Below are 13609 nucleotides of genomic sequence, written 5' to 3'. Positions count from 1 at the left end.
CAGACACATTGTCCTTTTCATTCTGTCCTGTCAGTTTAATCTACTGAGGATGAGAGCATTAAAAACAGTATTTCACGAGAGTTCATCATTTGAAACGCTCTATGTTACGAGTAATGCAGCCTCTCAAATTCATCATGGAAAATATCAGCCTTAAATTCCTTTTTCTTGGGAAAATATTATTTGGGGAGTCTCATTTTTCACATGCCAGCTGGTTAGTTTGCTTGAGAAATGGAAACCTGTGGTCTTACTCTCTATTCTGCACATACAAGAACTTAATTTGTGTGGTGTCAAAAGTTGGATAAAATCCCGCTCCACTTTAACTACAACTTTGGAGGTTTTTTTCATTCGTTTGTTATCAGCTCAGGTTTCTTTCCTTTAGCCTCTCTTACAGGTGTACATGACACTGTAGCTGCTGCCCCAGCCTTCTTTACAGTGTGATGTATAGAGCACTGTAGGCCTGTGTGAGCAGAGTTTGCTGGTTATACATGAACAGCGGCTTGTGAGCAGCCTGCTCTGAGCCCCTGTGCCGTTAGTCCACAGGGGGAAACTGATGAGGTTGACTCTGGGGTCAGCAGCTCCTCCTGGGCAGGACACAGCTGATCATCCTCCTCCTGTGCCGCTCCACTGCTCAACAATCTGCACAATACCGAAGCCACGAGGCAAAGAAGCATATAGCAGCCCCCCTTTACCACTCACAGCACAATGCCCGGGCACAGAGAGGGTGTACATGAATATAAACATGTAATAATACGCTACTGTGACTGTTTTCAACAAAGAAAATGCTAGTGTAAATATGATCACATGTTCAATGATTAAAACAGTCTATTATTGCTGTATTTAACTGGATCAGCGCAGGTTAGCTGCACACCTCACCTGTGCAGGGTGACAGTGTTGTGTAGTTAACGGCTGAAGAAGTTGGGCTGATGAAAGTAAAAATATTTGGCTACTGTAGTTTTGGGTGTTTTTAATTTGAATATGCAAAGTGAACCTTTATATACATTTTCTCCCATCATAGTTAATAAACTGTAATTTAACAAAGTAAAAGCATTTTGCACTTTTACACTAATAACCACAGTCAGGAAATAAATGGTCTGATTTTCGTTCTTTGGTTATTTCTGCAGGTAAAAATAATTTACATTAACTGTTAAGGGTCAAGGATCTACTTTTTTATTTGATGAACATCTGAACAATTACACTGAACATGAAACCGACCAGGAGATATTCAGAGAGTCTCAGTGGCCCGTTAACGTGCACAAAGAAAGCACAACAGTGAAAACATGTATCTGGTTTTATTTTCCTTTGTCTCTCTGAGGCGACGTCAGCAGGTCCTGCTCCGGGACCTCTCAGCTTCCTTTCAGCCAACACACCTGTTCCTGATTGGCTCATTCCTGGTCGGTTCTTAAGGATCAGCTCAAGCTGCCATTCTCCGCTACGCTGTCACAAACAGTGTGGTAATCAGGCTCCATTCTTGTGATGCCTCCCCGAGCAACCTTCCTTTTCTCTCTGCCTCTCAGTCGCCTGCATTTTTACCTGAAGACTTCCTCTTGTGTTCAGTGCTGACAGAAAATTGCCAGCTTCAAGAAAAGTATTTGGATTCACTCACCTTCCAAGACTCACGTACCTGTCCACTCCCACCATCACCTGTAAAACACTGATCTAGCCTCCCTGCTGCCACTTTCACGTTTTGATGAAGTGTGGACTCCTAACTTGTCCTCTCTGACAGACACTGAGCGTCGCACTACAAGGTGTTTGGCAATAAACTCTGTTAAACTGAGTCCATAGTATATCAGTTCCTACACAGGTTATGACAAAATCAGGACAATAACTGAAAAAAAGGTTATTTTGACAATGCCAAATATAAAACAATACATTTCCACAACCATGGCCTGCATTTACAATTTTACCACAAAGTGCTTAGAACAGGCACTGTGCAGTTTGTGTGTTTCCCTACAAACAGTGCAGACGTGCTCCTGCGCAGCCCCCAACCACTAAACTGAACCCTGTTTGGGTTGCAGTGTCAGCCATCATGTCCTCATGTCCTCATGTCCATTTTGTCTTTAATTATATGATTAGTATCAAATAACTGTGGCAGATTTTAATGGTACTGCAGTTCAGTCCATACTTGTATCTGCAGAAAGTGTCACAACCTGGTAGTAGGAACTCAAGCGCAGAGCCGTAGGCGTCTCCAAAAAACAGTTTATTCACAGCACCAGTGCACGATATATACAGTGAAGGGGAATCCAAACTCCAGGGAATCACGGGGAAGCTCTCTCACACTCGCTCACGTCTTCTTGCCCAAACTCACACACGTTCACACGACTGGGGGGTCACAGGTACGGGGAGGAATCACGAATCACAGGTTCACAAGAGCTGGGAGAAACACTAACGTCTGTAGTACAATCATCCAGCGACGAGAGGATCTGTGTTCCAGCCTCAAATAGTGCTCCAGGTGATGACCGCTGATTGTTGACAGGTGTGTGGGCCAAGGGCGGAGCCCACAGTGAGCTCCGCCCAGGCAGAGAGAGAGAAAACCAAGCAGCACATGCAGCCTCGTGGGGCCGGCCGGGCCGGCGCGGAGACCGTGACAGAAAGACTACAGCTGAGCAGAAATCACGTGCACGTGTGTTTGCTAGCGTCTGCGTTCGGTTGTTTTTTCTGCTTTTTCTAATAATGGTTGTTTTTGTGATTCAGTGGCGTCACTAAATATGCAGAGCTGCTCCTAAAACTGCAGCACTTGGAACAGACCGTGGAGTAAACATGTGAACATATATAAGTATTAATCTTCTGTTCCAAAGATTTTTTAAGTAGCATTATGTTCCTCCTTCTATTTTAACTGCACTCACTAGCTCAGTGACTCAGTCTTTGAAACTGCAACTAAATCCAGAGTATTGGCTTGAAATCTCATTGACACCTGAGCCTTTGCTGGAGAATGCAGCTCGCTAAGAGGGTCCTTATCTTTGTTCCCAAACCTCCCTCACAAGCTACAACAGCTCCTGTTGACTTAGTGTTATCCTCCCAGGACACACAGGTCTCTAAGCTCTCGCGGTTTGGAGGAAACAAGATAAAAATGCAGCATGAGAATCAACAATGAAAAACTTCTCTGGCTATGTGCAGAGAGCTGTTGATTTCATACTGTTACCGCTTGCTTTAACTGCATTCTCATCGGTAAATGTGATTCATGTGCTACGATATTAAAAAAAATACCAGGAGCTACACACTTACAGAAACATGAAATAATTCAAATGCTCCCATTTTCTTTATGTGTTGTTCTTAATCTAAACAGTGGTGCTGAAAGCCTGCCCATAAACCACGGACAGACCCACAGAGATGATCACTTGGATTTTGGCTGCTGCCGCATCAGGTCTTGAAGCCAAGACTAACTTGGAGTAGAGGGTGGAAAACGACGTTATTGACTAACAATGGCGAGCTTGGTTAGCGAGCTGCAGCCATAAACTGCTAATGCTAGGTAAGCAAATCATTCTTTAAAACTAAAACCCTCCATCACATATGAAGTCAGTTTAAAGAGTTTGAGGGAGCAGCAGCAGGTTCAGTGACTCAGATTAACACCATGACACGTAGCAGATGTCTGCTGCTTTGGTACAATCAATGTCTGTAAGTCCAACGAGTATGAAAATGGATGACATCAAAAATAAACGCCTCTCCACTGCTACGAAGGACAAACACTGCCTACACCTGTTGATGCTGTAAAGCTTTTAGAGCCAGGCTGAAGTGAACAGCAACTGTTGTCATGTCCATGTTATCCTCATTTTCAGCTCAAAAATGTATTAGTTACTATGTGATCATTTATAGCTTCACGACTGAAACCAGTCTAACGCAGTGGGCTGTGGTGACTTCTAGACTTGACACTGCCAGCACTGGTTTCTGTCCCGATGGAAGGCCTCTGATGTGCACGCTACACTCAGAGACTTTGATTCTGTTCCTTTGTTGCCCTTTGTTGGTATGGATGCATGTTTTTCTAGTTTAAAGAAAGAAAATACAAATTGAATGTCTCTTTGCTGCTGCTCATCATCAAAAGTCCACAGAGAAAAAGTAATGACAGAAAAATGAGGATACTGCATCGGCCTCCAGGTCAAATCAGTTTTTTAGCTACTAAAATATAAAACCAGGATGTTCTCCTTCACTACATCCATGTGTCTTCTTTGTGGTATTCCTATTGTCCTCCTGGCTGGAAGCTCCACATTCAACATCCTTTGTCTAGTATTCCTCTGGACACGTCCAAACTATCTAAGCCTCGTCTCTCTAACGCCGTCCGCAGACCTCTCAAACCGAGCGCTCCCTCTCTTCATTTTGGGTCACCCCTAATGAGAACCTAGCCGGTGTCCCTACTACGTTGAAAACCTTCCCTTTTCGCTCTTGCAGTTATTCTCCTGTAAAAATCACCCCTCACACCCGTCTCACCCACTCCACTCTTGCTGCAGTCCTTTCTTCATCTCTCTTGTGCGCTGTCCATTGCTTTGGGTGTGTCCTCTGTCTCGGTCGTTGTGTCCTTGGACTTCACCCGTTGCCTACTGGTGGTGGTGGTCAGAGGGCCCGGTGGCGCCAGTGTCCGGCAGCCTCGCCTCTGTCAGTGCGCCCCAGGGCGGCTGTGGCTACAACGTAGCTGCCATCACCAGTGTGTGGATGGGTGGATGTGTAAAGTGCTTTGGGGTCCTTAGGACCAAGTAAAGCGCTATATAAATACAGGCCATTTACATCTCCCTCCCTTTACTAAAGCACATCGGCAGCTCTCTCCTGTTACCAGTCATAGTTCGTTCACACTCCTGCCTTTCCCTCTCTCCTGGTGCCTTCCTCTTTTCTTCTTATATTGTCTTTGGCTGACAGATACACAGTTTTACTCACACCCTGTTGGCCACCAGCAATGGAAATGGTCATTATTAACCAAGGCCCTGAACAATCTGGTGTGAAAATCTCATTCTTGATGACCTGCCAGAGCATTGGGCTGCATGCCCTCCTTGCCAACCCCACAGTATAGCTGCTGATAAAAGAGATCTCCCAACACATGACACCGGTTGCATTTTAGGACTAACAGGGGGAAGATTAACATGACACAAGGCTGTGCAGGATGAACGTCAGCCCTCGGAGGCCCACAGTCATTTTGTCTTGGCCACATGGCTCAACTTTCCATGCCAATGGGCTGATTGTACAGCAGTTTTAAGTTTCAAGCATGTCTTTCCCGTATTCATTAAATCTGTCAAGGTGAAAATGCCAGACACTGTTTCTGTGTAGACTGGGCGCCCTTAATTGGTCTCTACAGGAATCAGAGAGTTTTCAGTGTCTGAGGGACTGGCACTTGGAGCTGGGCCGATGACAGTGATGATGATATTAACAATATTAATAAGACAATAAACGGACAGGTAGTGTTGCTCTGCCACTCATGTGTGAATTAGACAAAAGAAACCCACAGCCTGTTCCTACTCAGACTGCCCTCTGTGTCGAGCTCTGACAGCCACTACACACAAGTTCAGTCCCCAAGATAATAAAAGGTGTCTGACTCCTTGGACTCTCCTCTCAGCCACAACACTGATGGGCTCCTACACAATGTGAGCTGACAGAAACATGAGGCAGGCTGGTGAGAGGAGAGGAGGGTGAGTAATGTCACCTGCCTGGAGACTTTTGGCTCCCCACAGAACATGCCTCGGTGTGCAGGTGAAAAACAACGAGCTTCTTTTTACACACCACATCTTAACAAACAGACGCATATATGAAAGCTGAAGGAGCCCCTAACAAGCAGACTGCTAAAACTTCAGTATCATTTATTCATTTTATTATCATGTGGAAGAAAGGGGTCTAATGATAACATGGCAAAGACATTGATGGAAAACATATTTACAGACAAAGGTAGATGTTACAGTTAGCCAGCAATTCACTGTTATTACACAACATGACCCCGACATGTGAACACTCGTTCTTGTTCACATAATTCTCTGTGTTTTGATGGTAAGGCCTTCACCTTTGCCTTTCTGTGTAGCGTTTGCATGCTCGCCCTGTGCTTGTGTGGGTTTGCTCTTGCTTGACCTCAGCAGAGACGTTCACATTGAAGAAGCAGCTTTAAGAACCCTTAAAGAGCTCCGCCTCTGCCCGTGCTTAAGCCAGATACTTGCAGCTATCTATACTGCCAAGGCCTTGTCTTCTTTGGAAGTGATGCAGTGAAAGCTAAATTTGCTGGAAAGTGTTCAAAAAAGGGCCCTCAGGATGATCACCAGAAGCAGCGCCACACTACTGCAACTCCTGGCTCTTCAAAGGAGGGAACAGGCAGCTATTCAGCTGCTCAAAGACATGATACACACATAACATCCACTTCATGTCTTGCTCTCACAGTCAAGAGCAGATAATATAAAAAGACAAAGATATTACACACACACACAGTGTAGAACAAACAGGCTGAGAGCAGCAACCCTGCCTACAGCAATCCATCAGATGGTGCAACACAGAGTAGAAACACACAACAAATGGATAGCCTGGCAGAGATGGATAGATGTCTGTATGTGCCTGTTGTCTCTTCATGAGTAAGTGCATGGATGCACAGGGTAGGCTTGCCTCTAAACAAACAACAAGAAAATCTTACAGATGTTTTCTACTGGATTTAGGACTCTCTAATCATGGTTACTAAGATAAGATAAGATAAGATAAGATAACCTTTATTAGTCCCACACGTGGGAAATTTGTTTTGTCACAGCAGGAAGTGGACAGTGCAAAAGTTATGAGGCAAAAATTAGAATACAATAAGAATAAATACAGTACACAACTGTACAGAATAGAATAAAATACTATATACAGTAGAATAAAATAAAATAAATATACAATAAGATAAAAATAGAATACAAATACAAATACTATATACAACTGAGTAAAAATACAACGATGACAGAAAGGATTATTGCACTTAGTATTATTGCATATGTATGGATGTGTGTGCTTGATCAGTTAAAGTCTTTGTTATGGAGTCTGACAGCAGTGGGGAGGAAAGACCTGTGAAATCTCTCCGTCCCACACCGTGGGTGCCGCAGTCTCCCACTGAAGGAGCTGCTCAGTGCTGTTACGTCCTCTGACCTTCTGGCCTCTTCCTGGAACAGAGTTGCTCTCTTTCCCTCCCTCTCTGTTCCAGGTGACCACACCTGATTGCCACAGCTGAGCAGCATCATGACCCTTTGTGGAACAGCATATATAGCTCCAGCAAAGGCTTTCCTCTCTCTTTTGGCTACGAGCACTGAGAAGTGTGTGCCTGCTATTAGTGGTGTTTTGCTTTAGTTACTGTTGGAAGCCAAACGTGGCCTAGCTTGTGTCCTGTTTGCTACTCACGGTGCTTGGCAGACGTTTGGTGGGGGCTTCTGTGCCATTTCTTTTTTAATGTAAACCTCTTCTCCTGTTTTTTGCAGAGCAAGGGAGCTGAGGCATTGTACCTTTCCTTTGGTTTCACTTTACAGTGTTTACTTTTCTTTCCAGGAAGAGTGGAATAGTGGGGTTTACTGGTTTGGCTTTGGAGACCCAGAAGATGGATTTGTTTACTGTTTCCCTCCTACTTAAGTTAACGCTGTAAGGTCATTTTAAATAGTGTGTAAAGTTTATAAAATAAATATTTGATGTACAATTTATTCTTTGTAGTGTCAGCTTGTGTACAGCTTGTGCTATTGCCCTTGTCGTGTTACATCCCCCCCCAACAATCACAAACAGTGAAAATTTGCCATCTTACAATGTGATTGCAGCCATTCCCCAACTCTCTGTGAATGGGACTCATGGATATTGATCAGTGGTTGTTGATCAATGGTCATGAGAATTTGCATAATTAAGATGAAGGAACTGACCTCCCGGCCCATTGTTCCTTCAGTGGGCTGGTTTCAGTCATTATGCAAATGTCCTGTTTATAAGATTGAAGGTAAGATGGCGGACTACAGGAACCACCTGAGATTCAGCCTCAGATGCCGACAAAACAGAATTACTCCTAAAAGTCTGCAAATGAGCTCTTCAGTTAAAGGCTTCCAGGCAACAAAAATCCTCCAGAACGCACAGCATCAGTTGCTTAACGGGTGAGGCAAACAGATTTTACCATCGACATGGTAAAATCTCAAGAGGAGACAGAGACTGACAATGCTTTTAGATGAGAGTACTCTTAAAAAGGTGTTTGACTTTACTTATTAGACTCGTCTAGCACAGCACAAGAAGTCTAAGACCAGGCAACAAAGGAAGTTTGACTTACTTGTTGTACGTCGGAAACCACAGCAATATACAGAGAGTGTCCTCAGCGGCCAGAAGAGACAAGGATGCGACACGGAGGATGTGGACAAGTGGGTGAAGAATTTGTCTGACAGACAGCTTACCCAAACAGAGAAAAACATCCTTGCTAAAGGGTTGCATTTTGCTGTCACACCGAGACAAATCCCGCTAGTGGAGCTGATCACAGCCACAGAAACAGCAATTCCAAACAACAATATTGCAGAAGTGGAAGCAGAGCAACTACGGACGAAAGTTTCAGCCTGTCTCAGCAATGCAAAGCCCCCAGCATCCAACATCACCACGGAGGAGAGGAAGGCACTCACATCACTTAGTGATGACAACAACATTATCATCCTGGAGTTGGCTGTCCGACTGCGGTCTGGAGTGTGGGGCCTCCCTGCTGCTGCGGAGTCGGGGCGGTCTGCCTCCCCCCACCACAGGGAAAAGGGTAACACCACCTGGGTCTGGGTGCAGTTCCCCCCTCCAGGGGCAAGGGTACCTAGACCCGGTTCGTAGAGTACGCTTGGGGAGTGTGATCGTGTGTACAGCGTCTCTTTATGTCTGTCTCCACGTTGGTTGAGTGTGGAGTAAGTGCATATGAGAGCATGAGGGTGGGAATGGATGTTTGTGTCTGTGTGTGCCTGTATGTCTGTGTCTATATGTCAGGTTGGGTATCAGACGCCACCTCTCTGGGGACATCTCAGGCCCTCCAAAGTATGGAGGCCTATCTCCCCCCACCACCACTTCCCCTGCCAGTGGCGGACCCCCTCAGACATCGGTGCGTTGGTGGTTCTTTGTGTCCGGGGGTGGGCGTCCAGGTACACACCGGCTCACTCCTTGGCGGCCGCTTATCGGGGCCTGGAGCCTGGGGCTCGCTCGGGCCACTTCGGAGGTGGGGTGCCCCCGGCCTCTCGGCCTGGGGCTCGGTCACTCAGGCACGGCTGGCTGCCGGCGGAGCTCACGGGTGCGTCACTGCAACCCCCCCTGGCTTCTGCTCCGCGGCTGCTGAGTGAGCCCTCATCTGGGACTCTCCTCAGCTCTTTCTGGGACAGTGGCGCGGCTGCCCCTCTGTTGGTCTTCCTTGGTCTCTTGTGTTCTGGGGGCCTCTGGATGTCTGGAGTTTTGATCTCCTCCATACCTGCTTCATGCCCTGGAGGACGGGGCTGTGGCCCCCCCACACCCTCTAGCAGATCATTACATGAAGGAACCTTTTAAAAACAAGCGCGTCCATGCTCACAGGTGTACACACGGGTGATCACACCCACAAACTACACCCTTTTTGGCTCCTACCTCAAAGCACACTGTGTTCTGTTGATCTTATGTGCTGCACAATAATGTTTAACATTTAGTATTTACTGTCATATTCCCATATATCATTGTGATGTTGTTTATTCTATTACTCTTGTTCTCTTCTGCTTGTTTTCTTTTTTCTTTCTCAGCAGGTGATCCAGGTGATTGATATATGCATTTTTTTTTCTCTGCCCGTTCTGTTGGTTTTTGTCTTTTGCCCTTCTCCCCCGTCCCTCTTCTCAGCTGTTTCTCTTTCCCTCTTTCTTTCTCCCCTTCTTTCCCCCAGTCAAGTCTGTCCCGTATTCAGTAAGTGAAAATAAAATAAACAATAAAAGGTGAATCAAATGGACCATTACGGCAAGGCTGGGATGGTCAGTTTGGTAAAGTAAATCCGTTGGGCATCTTTCTTTGCCTTTAGACAACAATTCTGATGCAAAAGAGCCAAACGGGACAGGCAAAAGAAAAAAAGACAAGGAGGCGACACGGAGGATGTGGACAAGTGGGTGAAGAATTTGTCTGACAGACAGCTTACCCAAACAGAGAAAAACATCCTTGCTAAAGGGTTGAATTTTGCTGTCACACCGAGACAAATCCCGCTAGTGGAGCTGATCACAGCCACAGAAACAGCAATTCCAAACAACAATATTGCAGAAGTGGAAGCAGAGCAACTACGGACAAAAGTTTCAGCCTGTCTCAGCAATGCAAAGCCCCCAGCATCCAACATCACCATGGAGGAGAGGAAGGCACTCACATCACTTAGTGATGACAACAACATTATCATCCTGCTGGCAGACAAGGGTAGATGCACAGTATTGCTAAACCAGAAAGACTATCATGAGAAGATTTTGTCACTACTCAGTGATGAAAATACTTATGAGCCCCTGAAACGAGGCCCAGGAAGTGGTTACAGGAAGAGGGTGATAGACTGTCTGAAGCAGTTAAACCAAGACAAGGCTATTGACCGGACCTCATACCACAGGCTGTACCCAGGGGAGTCTACACCAAGTCTGTATGGTTTACCAAAGATACATAAACAGGGTGCACCTTTAAGACAGATTGTCTGCACGATCAACTCGGTCACCTATAACATCTCCAAGCTTCTGGCTTTGATCTTCAACCCGCTGGTGGGCAGCTCTGAACACCACATCCAGAACACCCTGGATTTTGTTGAGAAGGTGAGAGATGTCATTATGGAGGCAGATGAAACCATGGTCTCGTACGACGTTACATCTCTCTTCACTTGCATCCCAGTCACAGAAGCGTTGGAGGTAGTGTGTAAGAGATTACAGGACCACTCTCAGCACCGACCACGTGTGTTTGAACTGTGTCTTGATTCCACCTACTTCACATACAAGGGTCAGTTCTACAGGCAGAAACATGGGTGTGCCATGGGCTCCCCAGTTTCACCCATCATGGCCAATTTGTACATGGAAGAAGTGGAAAAGAGGGCTTTGCTCTCCTATCCTGGAACACCACCAAGGCATGGGTTCAGATGTACAACGCATCCACTTAACACACTGTTTGCTGCTACAGCTACACATGTTTCTTTTCCAACTATTTATTTATAAGTGACTTATGTATGTATGTATGTATGTATATATATGTATATATTGTACTATTCTTAGTTAGCGTATTGTCTGTCTTGTCTTAATGTTGGTTTAAAATGGAGCACTGTAACAAAAAATAATTTCCCCCAGGGATCAATAAAGTATTCTGATTCTGATTCTGATATGTGGATGACACCTGGGTGAAAATCAAATCTCAGGACGTACCACAATTCATAGATCACATTAACTCGGTGGACCAACACATCAAATTCACCAGGGAGGATATGAAAAGTGGCAGGTTAGCCTTCTTAGACTGTGAGATTTCCATCAGTAATGGAGGACATCTAAAAGCTGACGTGTACCGGAAACCTACACATACGGATCAGTATCTAAGGTTTGACTCTCATCATCCACTGGAGCACAAACTGGGCGTCATCAGGACGCTATAACACAGAGCGAACACCATCCCCACAGACACAGCAGCCAGGGAGGCAGAAGAACATCAAGAAGGCTCTGAGTAAATGTGGTTATCCCAGCTGGACTTTTGTCAGAGCTGGAAAAGCACCTAAAGAAAGCTCCAGCCGATCCAGGAGAGAAGGACAACCACTGCCTAAGCAAAAACCTGCAGTGATCCCATATGTGTCAGGAGTATCGGAGCAGCTGAGACACATTTTTTCTAAACACCAGGTCTCTGTGGCTTTTAAACCCCAAAACACGCTGCGCCAAAAACTGGTCCACCACCAGGATCGGGTCCCCCGACACAAACAGAGTAACATAGTGTACGCTGTTAAGTGCCAGGAGGATTGGCAGGATTTATACATCGGGGAAACCAAACAACCTCTGACTAAGAGGACGGCACAACACAGCAGAGCCACCTCGTCAGGCCAGGACTCTGCAGTCTATTCACACCTACAGGCCAGTGGACACTCTTTCAAGGATGAGGATGTAACATCCTGGACAGGGAGGAACGCTGGTTTGAATGCAGCCATTTACGTGAAAAGGGAAAGACCATCTCGGAATCGAGGAGGGGGCCTAAGGGTACATCTGTCACCATCTTACAATGCTGTGATTGCAGCCATTCCCCAACTCTCTGTGAATGGGACTCATGACCATTGATCAGTGGTTGTTGATCATTGGTCATGAGAATTTGCATAATTACGATTAAGGAACTGACCTCCCAGCCCAGTTGTTCCTTCAGTGGGCTGGTTTCAGTCGTTATGCAGATGTTCTGTTTATAAGATTGCAACCTGCAGCTGAGACTGAAGACGTCACCTGATGATGACGAAACGTTTCTCCCGCAAAACGCTACGTCCAGATGAACAGAAACAACTTTTGGAGAGTGAAAATTAAAGTTGTTCTGTACGACAACAATACATTGAACCATTCAACATCATCTGAGGTCTACACTGTGTGAGTACAAGGAAATAATTATTATAATATGATGTGTTAAATTTGTTTAGATCAGAGGAATAAGGAAGCATTGGTCTGTGTTTCAGTTTGGCTTAGCTGTAGCCTGAGAGTGTAATTGTTTAGAGAGAAAGGAATTTATGGACACTGGGGGTCTGCCTGCCTGCCAGGAGACAGGAAGCTACAGTTGGGGGTTGCTGATGCTGATGCTTGTACCTTTAATAAAAACTCATAATTGTTATAAACTTAGAAGTAGGTTTGCAGGAGACTCTACACATGCTTATCTGTAAATGTAAGACAACAAGAGGCCAACGACCCAGTGGATGCAGAGTGGGGGTCTCAGTGTTTGTAATATGTTAACTCTGTTTTCTATGTTGTGTAGAGGAATTTGGTGTAGCTTGGGTGAGGAGATTACTTTTATGACCCCCAGGAAGTCACGTATGCAGAGACACACACAGTGCTTTAACTGTTACGACACACCCACACCTACATGCACACTCACTCACTCACTCACTCACTCACTCACTCACTCACTCACTCACTCACTCACATAGACACACAGGCACGCGCACACGTGCTTGTGCATAAACACAGGCACAGAGCTTCCAGCACACCGTGGGGGTTTTATGATGGGGTCGCTTCTACAAAACTGTGTTTCACAGACAAAGCAGTGAAGATCTGCAGAGGGACACATCTGCCCTTCTTAAATGACTGAGTCGGTGCCGTCTCTGGATGAGGAGGAATAAAAAGAACCGGGGTGAAACTGATTTCGCAACAACTGTGAGTCACTTTGTTTCAAATGAGGACATCTTAGAAAAGGCTGCCTTAGAGGGAAACGGTTTAAAATCGCCTTCGCTTGATGGGTCATGTTTGCTGTCTGGATGAACAAAGGCCATATGGGAAGTTACTACAAAGACACCCTCAAGAGTGTTCTTAGGTACAGGAAGGCTATCGTAGACTGAAGCTGTGTAGTTAATGAGATTAGCAAGTGTGGAGGGTTCTGGCTACACACAGGGTTTCAGGAAAAACACATGAATCCACAGTTCCTTCTCTCCTCAGATCTCTCACCAGACACAAGTTCCTCACCAGTCCTCCAGACAGTCTGCGCAGAAGATAACAGGGTAACTAACATC

At 45.6% G+C, this 13609-nt stretch overlaps 1 long non-coding RNA gene and 1 pseudogene across 1 annotated transcript in view; one reads left to right on the top strand and one right to left on the bottom strand.

Moving 5' to 3' along the window:
• Window positions 1–13609, bottom strand: part of LOC146690088 (uncharacterized) — a 384415-nt gene that overhangs the window by 150151 nt on the left and 220655 nt on the right. The gene's annotated exons all lie outside the window — the stretch shown is intronic.
• LOC146690095 (uncharacterized) lies at window positions 7900–12185 on the top strand (annotated as a pseudogene).

The sequence above is a fragment of the Copadichromis virginalis genome, linkage group LG16 (genome assembly GCF_057382275.1).
Source record: "Copadichromis virginalis isolate Kocher_CV1m ecotype Utaka linkage group LG16, C_Virginalis_male_GT1.1, whole genome shotgun sequence".
NCBI lineage: Eukaryota > Metazoa > Chordata > Actinopteri > Cichliformes > Cichlidae > Copadichromis > Copadichromis virginalis.
This window is presented reverse-complemented; position numbering and strand designations above follow the sequence as displayed.